Source organism: Fukomys damarensis, unplaced genomic scaffold (assembly GCF_012274545.1).
Source record: "Fukomys damarensis isolate Sample0158 unplaced genomic scaffold, DMR_v1.0_HiC HiC_scaffold_13, whole genome shotgun sequence".
Lineage (NCBI taxonomy): Eukaryota > Metazoa > Chordata > Mammalia > Rodentia > Bathyergidae > Fukomys > Fukomys damarensis.
Window position 1 is genome coordinate 19066248 of NW_022900925.1, and position 12577 is coordinate 19078824.

The 12577-nt window shown below is 46.0% G+C and overlaps 1 pseudogene; it reads right to left on the bottom strand.

Moving 5' to 3' along the window:
• The window catches only part of LOC104875055, a 35411-nt pseudogene that overhangs the window by 22229 nt on the left and 605 nt on the right, over positions 1–12577 (bottom strand).

Genomic DNA, 12577 nt, shown 5'->3' on the forward strand with positions numbered 1-12577 from the left:
TCTGTACTTGTTTTTATTTCTTCCTTCTCTCTTTCCTCCTGTCTTCTTCACCAGTTTCCCAAAGTTTGTATGATCTTCTTGGTCCTCCTTGCTTCTAATCTCTTCCTCATCTTCTATTTCTTTGCCCGCCCCCAACTCCTTTTAAGTCTTCTCCTTTAAGGGCAAAACTGCATATTGAGGGATTATTTATTGCATACAATTTTTTGGTTCATTTTAGATTCTGTCATATAACCACAAATCTAGTTCACATGGTTAAATGTGGCAAATTAACAGTTATCACAGTTTGTAATTTTCTCTGCTATGTGTGTTTTTTTGTTTCTCTTTTTTTTTCTTTTTATTGAGTTTATTGGTACATTTTAGGGATACAGTACAGTTACATTCATCATTGGGATCTTGTACCTTTACATGACAGATCTTGGTTCTCATTTTTTTCCCCTTATCCCTGCCCTCCCTTCATCCCCTCTTCTCCTCCCCATTTACAAACACTTTATTTCCATCTTTTCATTTTCTCACATTTTTTCTTTTCCTTTATTACCCTTCTCCTACCCATCCCACCTTCCCTAAACCTTTAGACCTTTTCTTCCCATTTCACAATGTCAGTTATCTCATTAGGATCTTATGTACTATTACAGTTTATTCACACCATTTTTTTTTTTGAGACAGGGTCTCACTATGTAGTTGAGACTGCTCTGGAACTCACTGTGTAGCCCAGGCTGGTCTCAAATTCACAACAGATCCTCCTGCCTCAGCCTCCTGAGTGCTGGGATTATAGGTGTGGGCCACCACACCCAGCTTGGTTTTGGTTTTTTGAGACAGGGTCTCACTATGTAGTTGAGACTGACTTGGAACTCACTATGTAGCCCAAGCTGGTATTGAAATCACAGCAATCCTCACCAAAAGACTTTTACATTTAACAACCAAATTCAACAGTGTAACTAGATACAAAGTCAACACTCAAAAGTTAATAGCCTGAGCCAGGTGTGGTGGCACATGCCTGTAATCCTAGCACTGGGGAGGCTGAAGCAGGAGAATCACCATGAGTTTGAGACCAGACTGGGCTACACAGTGAGTTCCAGGTCAGTTTCAACTACATAGTGAGACCCTGTCTCAAAAAACAAAAAAACAAAAACAAAACAAAACAAAATCAATAGCCTGGGCCAGGGATTTAGCACAGTAGTTCTGCCTCCTGCCTCACTAGCTAGCGGAGGGATCCAAGTTTGATCCCTGGTACCAAAAACAAACAAACAAACAAACAGTCAGTAGCCTTCATGTACACGAATAGCAAAGTCACTGAAAAAAAAAACCAAAAAACTCACTGAGAGAGAAATTAGGGGGAAAATCCCTTTTACAACATCATCCCAAAAAATGAAATACCTAGGAATCAATCTAATGAAGAAAGTACAAGACCTCTGCACTGAAAACTAGAACACTCTGAAAAAGGAGATTGAAGAAGGTATCAGAAAGATATCCCTTGTTCTTGGGTAGGAAGAACAAATATAGTGAAAATGGCCATACTTCTAAAATTATTATATAGATTTAGTGCAATCCTGACCAAAATTCCCAAACTATATCTCACACAGAATTAGAGAAAACAATCCTAAAATTCATTTGGAGCCATAAGAGAGGTACAATAGCAAAGGCAGTTCTGGACGACAAAGTCAAGACAGGGGGCATCACAATCCCTGACTTGAAATTACACAGCAAAGCTACTGTAAGAAAAACAGCATGGTACTGGCAAAGAAACAGACGTGAAGGTCAGTGGAACAGATTAGAAGATGCAGAAACAGCTCCAGACATACTCAGCCACCTAATCTTTGACAGAGGAGCCAAACATCTTTACTGGGAGAAAGATACCCTCTTCAATAAACGGTGCTGAAAAAGCTGGCTTTCCACTTGCTGAAGATTTAAACTAGACCCATATCTTGCACCGTGTACTAAACTCAAATCGAAATGGATCAAAGATCTAAATATTAAAGCAGAAATACTTAATCTGCTGGAAGATAGAATAGGTAGAACTCTCAAAGACATTGGTGTAAGCAAAGACTTTATGAACAAAACCCTGATCACACAGGAATTATCACAAAGAATCAACAGCTGGGATCTCATCCTATTGAAAAGCCTTTGCAGGGAAACTCACTTTCCAGTCCCCCTTCTGTGTCTCTTAAACAGAAGCTATCTTTCCCTCAATAAAGTTTTCCTGCACAAAAAAATAAAAATTTGTACATCAAGGAGAAACCACCAACAGAGTAAAGACACAACCCACAGAATGGGAAAAATATTTTTTGCCAGCTGTTCCTCAGACAAAGGCCTACTATCTATCAAGAAATCAACCAGTAACAAATGCCGGAGGGGTTGTGGGGAGAAAGGAACCCTTTTCCACTGTTGGTGGGAGGGTAGACTGGTGCAACCACTGTGGAAATCAGTGGGGAGAATTCTCAAAAAACTAAAACTAGAGGTTCCATTTGACCCACTTATACCTCTTCCTGGTATCTTCTGAAAGAATTAAAAGCTTCATAACACAGCGGTATAGGTACAGCCATGTTTATAGCAGCACAGTTTGTAATAAGTAAATCTTGGAAAAAGCCCAAATGCCCATCAACTGATGAGTGGATCAAGATGTGGGTTTTTTACATAGTGGAGTACTACTCTGCCATAAAGAAGGGTGCACTTGAAACATTTATGGCTAAATGGATGGACCTTGAGCTCATACTCCTAAGTAAAATAAATCGGGCACACATATTTAAGTACTGAGTTGTTTCTCTGGTGTGAGAAACTCAATGTAGAAATAAGGACTGAAATGTAGAACGGATGTTGGGAAATCACATAAAAGTGTTCAAATGGGAAGGGGAAGAAGGGGGAGGGAGAGAGAAAGGAAGGAGGGGACATGAAAAAAAGTGAAAATAGAAAAAAGAAAAAAGTTTGCCATGTTATTTCTCCTTGCAATGACTGTTTGCCATCCCATCCTTAGAGCCAGCTGATTATGGACTTCAACCTCTACAAACTCTCCAGAGAGAGAAGAACCAGTTTTCTTCAGGGAAATGTCTTTTTTACATTAAAAAAAAAAAAAGGTATCTTTGTACTAAAAAATGGAAAAATCACCAAGTCCAAATTCTGTAATGACACTGCAATCTCTCATGGCCTAGGTTCCTGAATGCATCACTTATACAACCTTTGCAATTTTTTCCCTAATTATCCTATTCTTAGCCAGGTATGGTGGTGCACACCTGTAATACTAGTGCTCGGGAGGCTGAGGCAAGAAGATTGCAGCAAGTCCAAGGACAGCCTGAACTACAAAACCAGAACCTCTCTTCAAAAGTAAATACATGAAATGAAGTGAGACTATTCCTGTCTCCCCTACACACACAAAAAAAGTAAAAATAGAAGGAAAAAATGGAAACAAAGCTTTTGTGCATAAGAAGGGGAAGGGTTTGGGAGGATGGGATAAAATAAAATAAAATTTAGGGCTGGGATTTTAGCTCAGTGGTTCCACCACCTGTCTCGCAAGTGCAAGGCCCCAAGTTTGATCCCTTGTACCAAAAAAATACAATAAAATAAAATTCAAGAACTGAAATCGGATGGTCAGGCATTGTGGTCCACATCTGTAATCCCAGAACTCAGGAAGCTGAGGCAGGAGGATCGCTGTGAGTTTGAGACCAGCCTGGGCTACATAGTGAGTTCCAGATCAGTCTCAATGACATAATGAGACCCTGTCTCAAAAAAACAAAACAAACAAACAAACAAAAAGAACTAAAAATTTCATTTGACCTAGTTATTTCCCTTCTTGGTACTATCCCGAAAGAATTAAAAGCGTCATACCACTGTAAGACTTAAGTCTCACTTTTACTCCTGGAGCATGAACAGCCAAGAGGCTTCCACGATGCTGGGCTCAGAAGCTCAGCGAGGCTCCAGGAGCTTGTCACACAGCGAGAGTCACCCAGGAAGGAACACACCAGGCAAGTTGGCAAATAGACCTTTATTAGTCTGGCCAGACGGCACTCCCCAAGCCAAGTAGCTCAGAGAGGTGGCTAGCTCAGAAACAGAGGCCATTTTATATAGGGCTGAAGGGGGGTTTACACTTAAAACTTACAGGAAGAGGACAAAGGCAAAGAGTCAGTTGATCTGAGCTAGTGGTCGTCACGTACTAATGATCAGCAGAATGATTATTCATTGTTCCATTTACAACCTAGATCATCATAAAGTTCAGAACATTCAGACTACAGGCATGCAGGGAGTGGCGAGACCTGCGTTGGGTCTCTGTGTTCATTACAGTTTCCACCTAGTTTCCTAGCTACTCCAAAACAGCCACCTAACAATTCACAATTAATCATTAGTTATCCTATAAGGGATGGGGGGAGCGACAGTCTCTAGGTCGTTTGCTGGTCAACGTGGAGTCGCTCTGGTTCAGTCAGGCTCCTACACCACCGTGATAAATGCATACCTATGTTTACAGCAGCCCAGTTTGTAATAGCCAAATCTTAGAAATAGCCCAAATGCCCATCAACCAACAAATGGATAAAGATGTGTGCATGTTTTTAACACAATGGAGGACTACTCTGCCATAAAGAAGGATGCGCTTGAGACATTTACAGCTGAATGGATGGACTGTGAGGCTGTACCCTTAAGTAAAATAAATCGGACACACGTTTAAATACTGCTTTGTTTCTCTGGTGTGAGAAACCAACAGTGGAAATAAGGACCGAAATCTATAATGGAGGTTGGGAAATAGGAAGAAAATGTTCAAATGAGGAGAACAGGGGAGGTAAGAGTGGGAAAGGAAAGGACGGACCAGAAAAAAACGAAAATAGAAGGAAAAACTGGAAACAAAGCTTTTGCACATGAGGAGGGGAAGAGTATTTTCTCAGGCCCCTCCCCACTGCCTACTAATCACTTCTCCAAAATGTCAAGAAGTTTGTTTATGACTTACCAATAGTCACCTGAAGACGCGAAGGGCAGCCTCGAGTTCTCCGAGGCTCAGTTTTGGTGGTAAATTAAAAACCTCGGGGTTCCTTGTTCTCTGTGATGCTGCCCTTCACTGTTGCTCAAGCCATTTTGCACGGGGCCTTTGGTGGCTTGCGTGGAGAAGTCTCTTGGGACAGCCATGCGCCCACACACCAAGGGCAGCAGGTCAAACCCAGAAAGGGCAGCAGAGACTAAAGGTGCAATCCGCTGGCAGTTTTCCTGAAGCTTCTAGGAAAACCACCGCAGGCCTCCCTCCGTGTCCAGAGGTCAGGGTCCAGGGGCCGTGGAACGTGTTTTGGCACTGAGGAACTGGAGGAGTTCCTGTTTTACAGGAGAGCTTCAGGTTTGACGTCACCCGTTCAGTTACTCATTAAAGTCTGTAAACATTAGGTGAGAGGGAAAAACAGCGGAGGTGTGGAATAAACAGAGTCTGGAACTTCCTCCAATCCCTTCTCGGTGCTATCCCTGCCCCTCTTCCCAGGGACCTGGTCCTTCCTGCTGATGACCTTTGCAGGAAGCAGAATTAGGCTCCCTCTGTGGGTGAGCCTGTGTCCGGCTGACTCTGTCTGGGCTACACAGTGAGTTCCAGGTCAGTCTCAACTACCTACTGAGACCCTGTCTCAAAAAACAAACAAACAAAAAAAGTCTAGCAAGCCCAAGTCCTCTTTCTCCCACTTTTGTGCATCCACTTGCAACCGTCACGCCTCTGCAGTCTCGAAAACCAACCACAGGGAAGCTCTCTAGCAGGCTGGGCGGTGCTTCTGAGTCTCTGATCACGGCATCCACAGATCCGCTGCTTCTTCCAGAGTGAGCATCTTATCCAGCGACCCAAGGGCGGGCTGCTTGAGAGCGGGGGTGTTTCTCAATGAAGTCTCTGATGTGGCTACCCTAGGAGCAGTGTTAAATTCCTGGGCGATCCTTTTCCCATTGGCCAGCCATATCTGTGTATTAGTCGTGGGCTCCAAGTTATTCAGTGAAACAGCAAACAAATTATTTCTACTTTCAACTTTAACAGTCTTTGTTTTAGAAGCAGCTTTTGGTGTGGCACTTCCCAGCCTGCGGCCCTGCCCTGAGGAGGGTTGGAATGCAGACTTTGGGAACATACACATTTCATTTTTCTTATCTTCGATTCTAACATCCACCTCCTCTTTATGTAAAATTCCCTGTAATTCTGAAGGCAACTCCCCCTCCTTCCTTTTTGATGGAGTTCAGAAACTGCTGACTTGCACCATCAGAATAACCTCTAAAATCATCGTTGACTGTGAATCCATTTGTCCATAATTTTATACTTACATCTGTTTCTTCTGTTCAGTGGAGGACAAGCACTTGGCTCCAATCTTCTGAGTGTCCTCCAAAAGGCTATCACCAAAATATTCACAATTTTCGTAGATTATTATCACTAAGCAGGTGATTGTCAGGCCCTGTTTCACAAACCCATTCTTCTTTTATACTTTCAAGATTATCTACTTCTTTAATTCTCTTTGGGTTACTGTAAAAGAAATGAAAGCTTATCAAGTATTATCCCACTGACTTCCAACAACTGTGGTGATAAAAACCAGTCAGAAGATGGAATAGCCTGATTTTAGGCCGGTGTGGTGGCACACACTTGTAATCCCTGCACGCTGGAGGCTGAGGCAGGAGGAAGGAGGGTTACATCCAGTTGGAGCTCAGCCTGGAGGCCGGTCTGAACTGCATAGCGATACCCTACCCTGGGGCGTGGCCTCATGGCCTGGATCTCTGAGCGTGGGCATAGTCGCCACCTCTTGCCTCACGGGGAGTCGCTCAGGCCGGTGGTGTGGGCGCTGGGATCTCACGCGCTCCTGTTTGCTTGTTTTTTGAGACAGGGTTTTGCTATATAGTTCAGGCCGGCCTTGAACTCACTACTTAGCCCAGGTTGGCCTTGAACTCATATGACGAGTTCCTCCTATCTCAGCCTCCTAAATGCTAGGATTATAGGCATGTGCCACCATGCCTCCAAGAAAACTGTAATTTTGAGACAGTCAAAATAAGATTTCCTCAAATCTGGTGTGGTTTGCACACGCCTGTAATCCCAGCACTCAGGAGGCTGAGGCAGTAGGATCGCTGTGAGTTCGAGACCAGCCTGGGCTACATAGTGAGTTCCAGGGCAGTCTGTACTACACAGTGAGACCCTGTCTCAATAAATACATAAATTCATTAAATAAAAAAATACTAAATTTAACATGAGGAAAGGGCTTGAACAAGCTTGTCTCCAGGAGATATGCAAATGGCTCCTAAGCATTTGAGAAGGTGCTCAACATGCTTAGTCATCAGGGAAATGCAAATCAGAGCCATTTCACACCCAGAATGCCTTTGATCACAAAGACAGAAAATAACAGGTGTTGGTGGATGTAAGCAATCAGACCCTTCACATACTGCCTCGGGAATGGGAAAGGGTGCAGTCACTTTGGAAACTAGCTTTGCAGTTCCTTCAAAAGCCAAATGTAAACCAGATACAGCAGTGCACACCCGCAGTCCTAGTTTCTGAGCAGGCTGAGGCAGGAAGATCAGATCACAAGATCAAGGCCAACTTGGGCAACTTAGCAAGACTCTGTCTTAAGACAAAAAGGGTTGGGGATGTAGCTTAGTGGTAGACTATCCCTGGGTTCGGTCCCCAGTCCTGGAGGGAAAAAAACACAAAAGGTTAGACATTTCATGACCTAGCAATTTACTCCTAGATATAAATCACAATGCTAAGTGAAATAGGATATGATTCTGTTTACGTGAAATGCCCAGAATAGGCAAACGCATAAAGACAGAGAGAGTAGACTATAGTGGCCTGGACTGAGAACACACAGGCAGGGGGTCAGGGCCTTAGCTCAGTGGACCCTGCCTTGTAAGCACAGGTCCTGAGTTCAATCCCTGGCACCAAAAATAAAGTAGAAGTAAGAACGGGCGGAGGAGTGACTGGTATGTAGTATGGCATTTTCTTTCTGGGTGATGAAACTGTCCCAAACTTATTTCTGATGATGGCACACAATTCTGTGAATATAATAAAATAATAAGCCACGCCCTCCGCCCTTTTTTGTCTTAGGAATCGAACCCAGGGCCTCCAGCATGCTAGGCATATGTTGTACCACCACGCTACACCCCAGCCCCTGGATTATCCCCTTTAAATGGTGAGTTCAATGGTATAGGAATTACATACTAATGATGCCGTTTCATAATATAAAGAAGTAACTTCTCCCTGCCCCACAGCGAGGGCAGCCGGCCATCTTCCCGCTTCCATGGCAGGGCGATCTCTCCTGTTGGCTTTAAGGCATTTCTCTCCCGGTTGATTAGAATCCACCCAGCCCACAAACGCGCGCGATCCTGAGGATGCGCTGGACCCTGGGCCTCACATTTCTCCACGGTCCTTGCCAACTAGGTCACTGCAGGGAAAGCAAACAGCCTGGGCTGGCCCGGCAGCTGTTTCACAGGTGACAGCAGCAGGGCGTGAGAAGCACTCAGAGAGAAGCCCTTCACGAGACTCCAGGACAGTACTCCGAGGCCTTTCCCTAGGTGAGACCCCCACTTCCGGCCCAGGAGGTGGAGCTGGTGCCGCCCTAGAAGGAGGAACTCGCTTTCCCTGGGCAGCTGTGATGTCTGGGAGAACAAGCCCCGTTCAGGCCGGTCCTGGGCAGGACTGACTGCACCTTGGCTTGGTGCTTTCGGTGCTCGCCCATTCCCTTCTCCTAGGCTCCCTGTGCGGTACAAGGAAGGACCCTTGCAATTCCACTGTGTTACCATGGTGAAAAGTTCAAGAGGTTAAGTGACTTTCCCACAGGTACGGATCACACCACCTTCCTCGCCGCGGAAAGCCCTGATCGAATCGAGGGTGTGTCATGGGTGAAGTGGGCAGCGACCAGCCTCCGTTGCCACACCTAGAATTAGGGCTGGGGGTGTGGCTCGGTGGTGGAGGGAGGCCCTCGGTTGGTTCGGTTGCCAGCACCGCAAATGCAAACCATCTACCTAGAAATAGACCCACCTACTTGGTCAAAGGCCGCACTGAGGGCTGGCTCCTTCGGTGCTGTGGCTGAAGCAGGCTGGCCGGGTGGGAAACAGAAGGCAGCAGAGCCAACACCTGCTCTCCTCCTCAGCTCCATACTACCTCCTCCTTCCAGAGGCTGGACAGAGGGGAGAGGGCCAAGAGGGTGTGATGCGAATGGTGAATCAGTATCGCACCCTGCAAATGATCGAGTTACTTCCCTTTCTCTGTATTAAGGAGATTCTGTCAGCAACAGTCCGGGCCCTGCTAGGTGGGGAAGTAGATGCTTAATATAAGTGAGCCTCTTTTTCCCCTCTTCTCCCCTCAGATTCTCTTCTCGTCTCCCTGCAGTCTTAACCAGCCAGGGTTGGGGGAGAAAAACCGCTTCCTTCTTCTCTAAACATATTTAAACTTGATTTCTCAATTTCCCTTCCTGTGTTGCAATTTCCCCGAACACGTGACTTGTGTTCGGCAGCTCCCGCCCTGTGGCAGTGGGGATACTGGTGAGCTGCCTCACACACGTTTCCTCCGGTGCACTCATGACTTGGCCCTCCTGCCCCCTGTCCTGCTGGGGGATCTTCTCTCCCCAGCTTTAAGATCGAACTGTCCTCCTTGTGCTCAGTGCCAGTTAAGAGGAAGACACTTAGCTTGTCTGGGGGCACCCAGCACTGGAACCTTTTCCTTATGTCTGGGGCACTCCCTGCTTTATGGTATTGTTGGGAGAAGGCCCCCCACCTTCTACTACAGAAACTGAAAAGCTTCCATTTTTTTCCTTTCCCAGACTCCCCATTATAACCAGAGCCCGGGTCCATGACCTGGGTGGGGCAGCCCGAGGGGCTGTCACAGGAAGCAAGGGCTCTCAAGAATGTCCCCTGCTGCTGGAGGAAAGTGCGACAGATCTGAACTCCTGACACAACAGGGACAGGGAGCTGGCCGGGGCGCAGTCACAGTTTCATTGACGATATGATTCCGCAGTGGGAGGCACTGTCCCCAATGGTGACACTTAAAACCTAGTTCTCAGGCCTCATGAGGCTCTGTGAGCTGGCCGTTTGCCTTTTGGTGCACTTTCTGCTTGTTTTTAGTCTGTGTCCATGGTTTGTAGCCAGGAGCTATGACAGGTGCACGGTCACTGAGCCCCACCACGGCTCTCACCAGTCCTTACCGGAAGGGAGAGAACACAGAGCCCACAGCACCCGCCTCAGGAGGGACACTCCGGTCCCCAGCTGTGCTGTCGCAGGCTCCCCTCCTCTCCAGGTCAGGGAAGGTGGTGCTGTGTAAAGTGTGCTAAGCCTGCTGTAGGAATCACTTACTATAGTCATCATTTCATCAGAGTCAACAGGGCCTTTCGGTGGGTCACCTCCCTCACTCAAGCGCTTCATCTATCACATGATCTAGGCAGAGACCCGCAGTCAGAAGATGTCATTCTTTCAACCTCTTTCCTGTTCTCCCGGCCAGAGTCCCTTTGTATTGCTTCAGGGTTTCATTTGTTTTTCCTGTGATTAGTTGGGGTAACAAGAGTTCGAGCAAGAGAGCTTGTTGGTCTGTTTTTTATTGCACCACCAGCCTTTAATTCCCAAAGCCAAACTCAAATACCTAGCTTTAAAAGCCCCCAAACCAGAACTCCTCAATAGAAGGATTAAAATGTGTATTCAAGCTATACACAGGGACTGGAGTTTTGAGATTTTATTTCAACGCTCTTCAGCTATGGTGAGGGGATGGCTTTACACCAAATCTGTTGAGGTCATTGGAGACTGAATCCTGGCTCTGAGTAGCCGTGAGTGACATTCAGCTTTCACATGCTGCTAACTCAAGGTTTGGGGCTGACCTACCCTCCTGAGCAGGTGTGGGCTTCTCGGGCTCAGAGGCTATGCCTTAAATTCCTTTACCTTCTCTCATCTGCACATAGGTAGCAGATCTTGGAAACCATCACCTAAGCAACTAACGAAAGTGGGAACCAAAAGGAGGGCTGGTGCTGGCAGTAGGAAGGACACTACTCTTTACCATATATTCTTGAGTATTTTGCAATGGACACACTTTTTAAAAAGTTTTTGTCTTGTTTTTGAGACAGTCTCATTTTGTTGCCCAGGCTAGTCTTGAATTTGAAGCCTAAGAGATCCTGCACCTTCAACCATCTAAGTAGCTAGGACTACAGGTATGAGCTAACAAACTTAACAAATATTCTTTAAACTACTCAGTCAGGAAATAAGAAAATGCATACATCCATGTTCATTTCCTTTTACAATGGTACGACCATATGTTTATGCATCTCCCGAACTGGGGGCATTCTGATTTCCCCATCGTATTAGAGAAAGTCGCCTTATCTCTCTTCATCCCAGACCTTCCAGAGGAGGTGACTTCTGACAGATGACAAGGAGTTGGGTGAGGGACGAAGCACAGGAGGTAAAAGTACTCAGAGCAGAGAAAAAAATCACCAGTGAGGGAGGGAGATGTGGGCGTGTGGCCCTTGAGAGGACTTGCAAGGAGGGGGAGGTGGGATTGGAGGAGATAAGGCTGGAAAGGCAGGCGGGTCATGTAGGGGTCGGCAGCACACTACAAATTTGAATCTTGGCCTTGATCCCAGCCACGATTTGGAGCCACTGAAAGGATTTCAGGCTGGGGAGCAGATCGATGTGCTGTAGTGGTGTGAACACATATGACAGAGGTCAGCCTTTCTCTGGTGAGAAAGACTCTTCGGGTGATCAGAGCTGCTGCCCTAGCTGCCGTTCAGGGTGATGTTAGGGAGGGAAAGGGCTGATGGGATCAGATATTCAGTGAGTGGAGAACATTTAGGACCCTAGTTCAGTTGCAAATCCAGGTATTTCTGGAGAGAACGTGGGCTTCTGCAGACACTTAACGTAAAAGAACGCTTTTGCTAACAAAGTGCCTTGCAGTAAACAGAAGATAACTAACTATGCAACGTTTGAAGCTCAGAATTTCTAACATTGTTGGAGAAATTCTTTAAATCTGATGCTGAAAAGGTCCCGGCTCTCAGAGAGGTCACAGCCTAGCAAAAGGCAAGAGCTCGCAAGTTAATGTAGTAATTTAAAGCAGGAAGCCAGGGGGAGTGGCACAGGCCTGTAATTCCAGCACTTGGGAGGCTGAGGCAGGAGGATTGTGGAGAGAACAGGCCAGCCTGGGCTACATAGTGAGTTCAAGGTCAGCCTGAACTACACCGTGAAACCCTATCTCAAAAATAAAAATAAATGAATAAATATAAATAAATAAATAAGGCTGGGGGGCGTTAACTGCTCACCTCTGATAGTCAAGGGGGAACAAGAAGAAAACATTTGTATTTCTGCAAGTTCAAGTCAAGTTACTTACCGGAAGGGAGAGCATACACGAGTCCACAGCACCTGTCTCAGGAGGGACACTCCAGTCCCCAGCTGTGCTGTTGCAGGCTCCCCTCCTCTCCAGGTCAGGGAAGGCGGCGCTGCACAGTGTGCTAAACCTGCTGTAGGGACCACTCATTGTAGTCTTCAATTCATCAGTCAGTAGTGGCCAACTTTGCTTTAGCCACGAGTTGAGTATCATTCTACCAGGCTGTAGCTGTAACACAGTGACCATCACCCTAATTTCCATGTGAGGGATGCAGGGTAGATTAATGAATCCCTACAAAAGTTTTACGTTAAGACG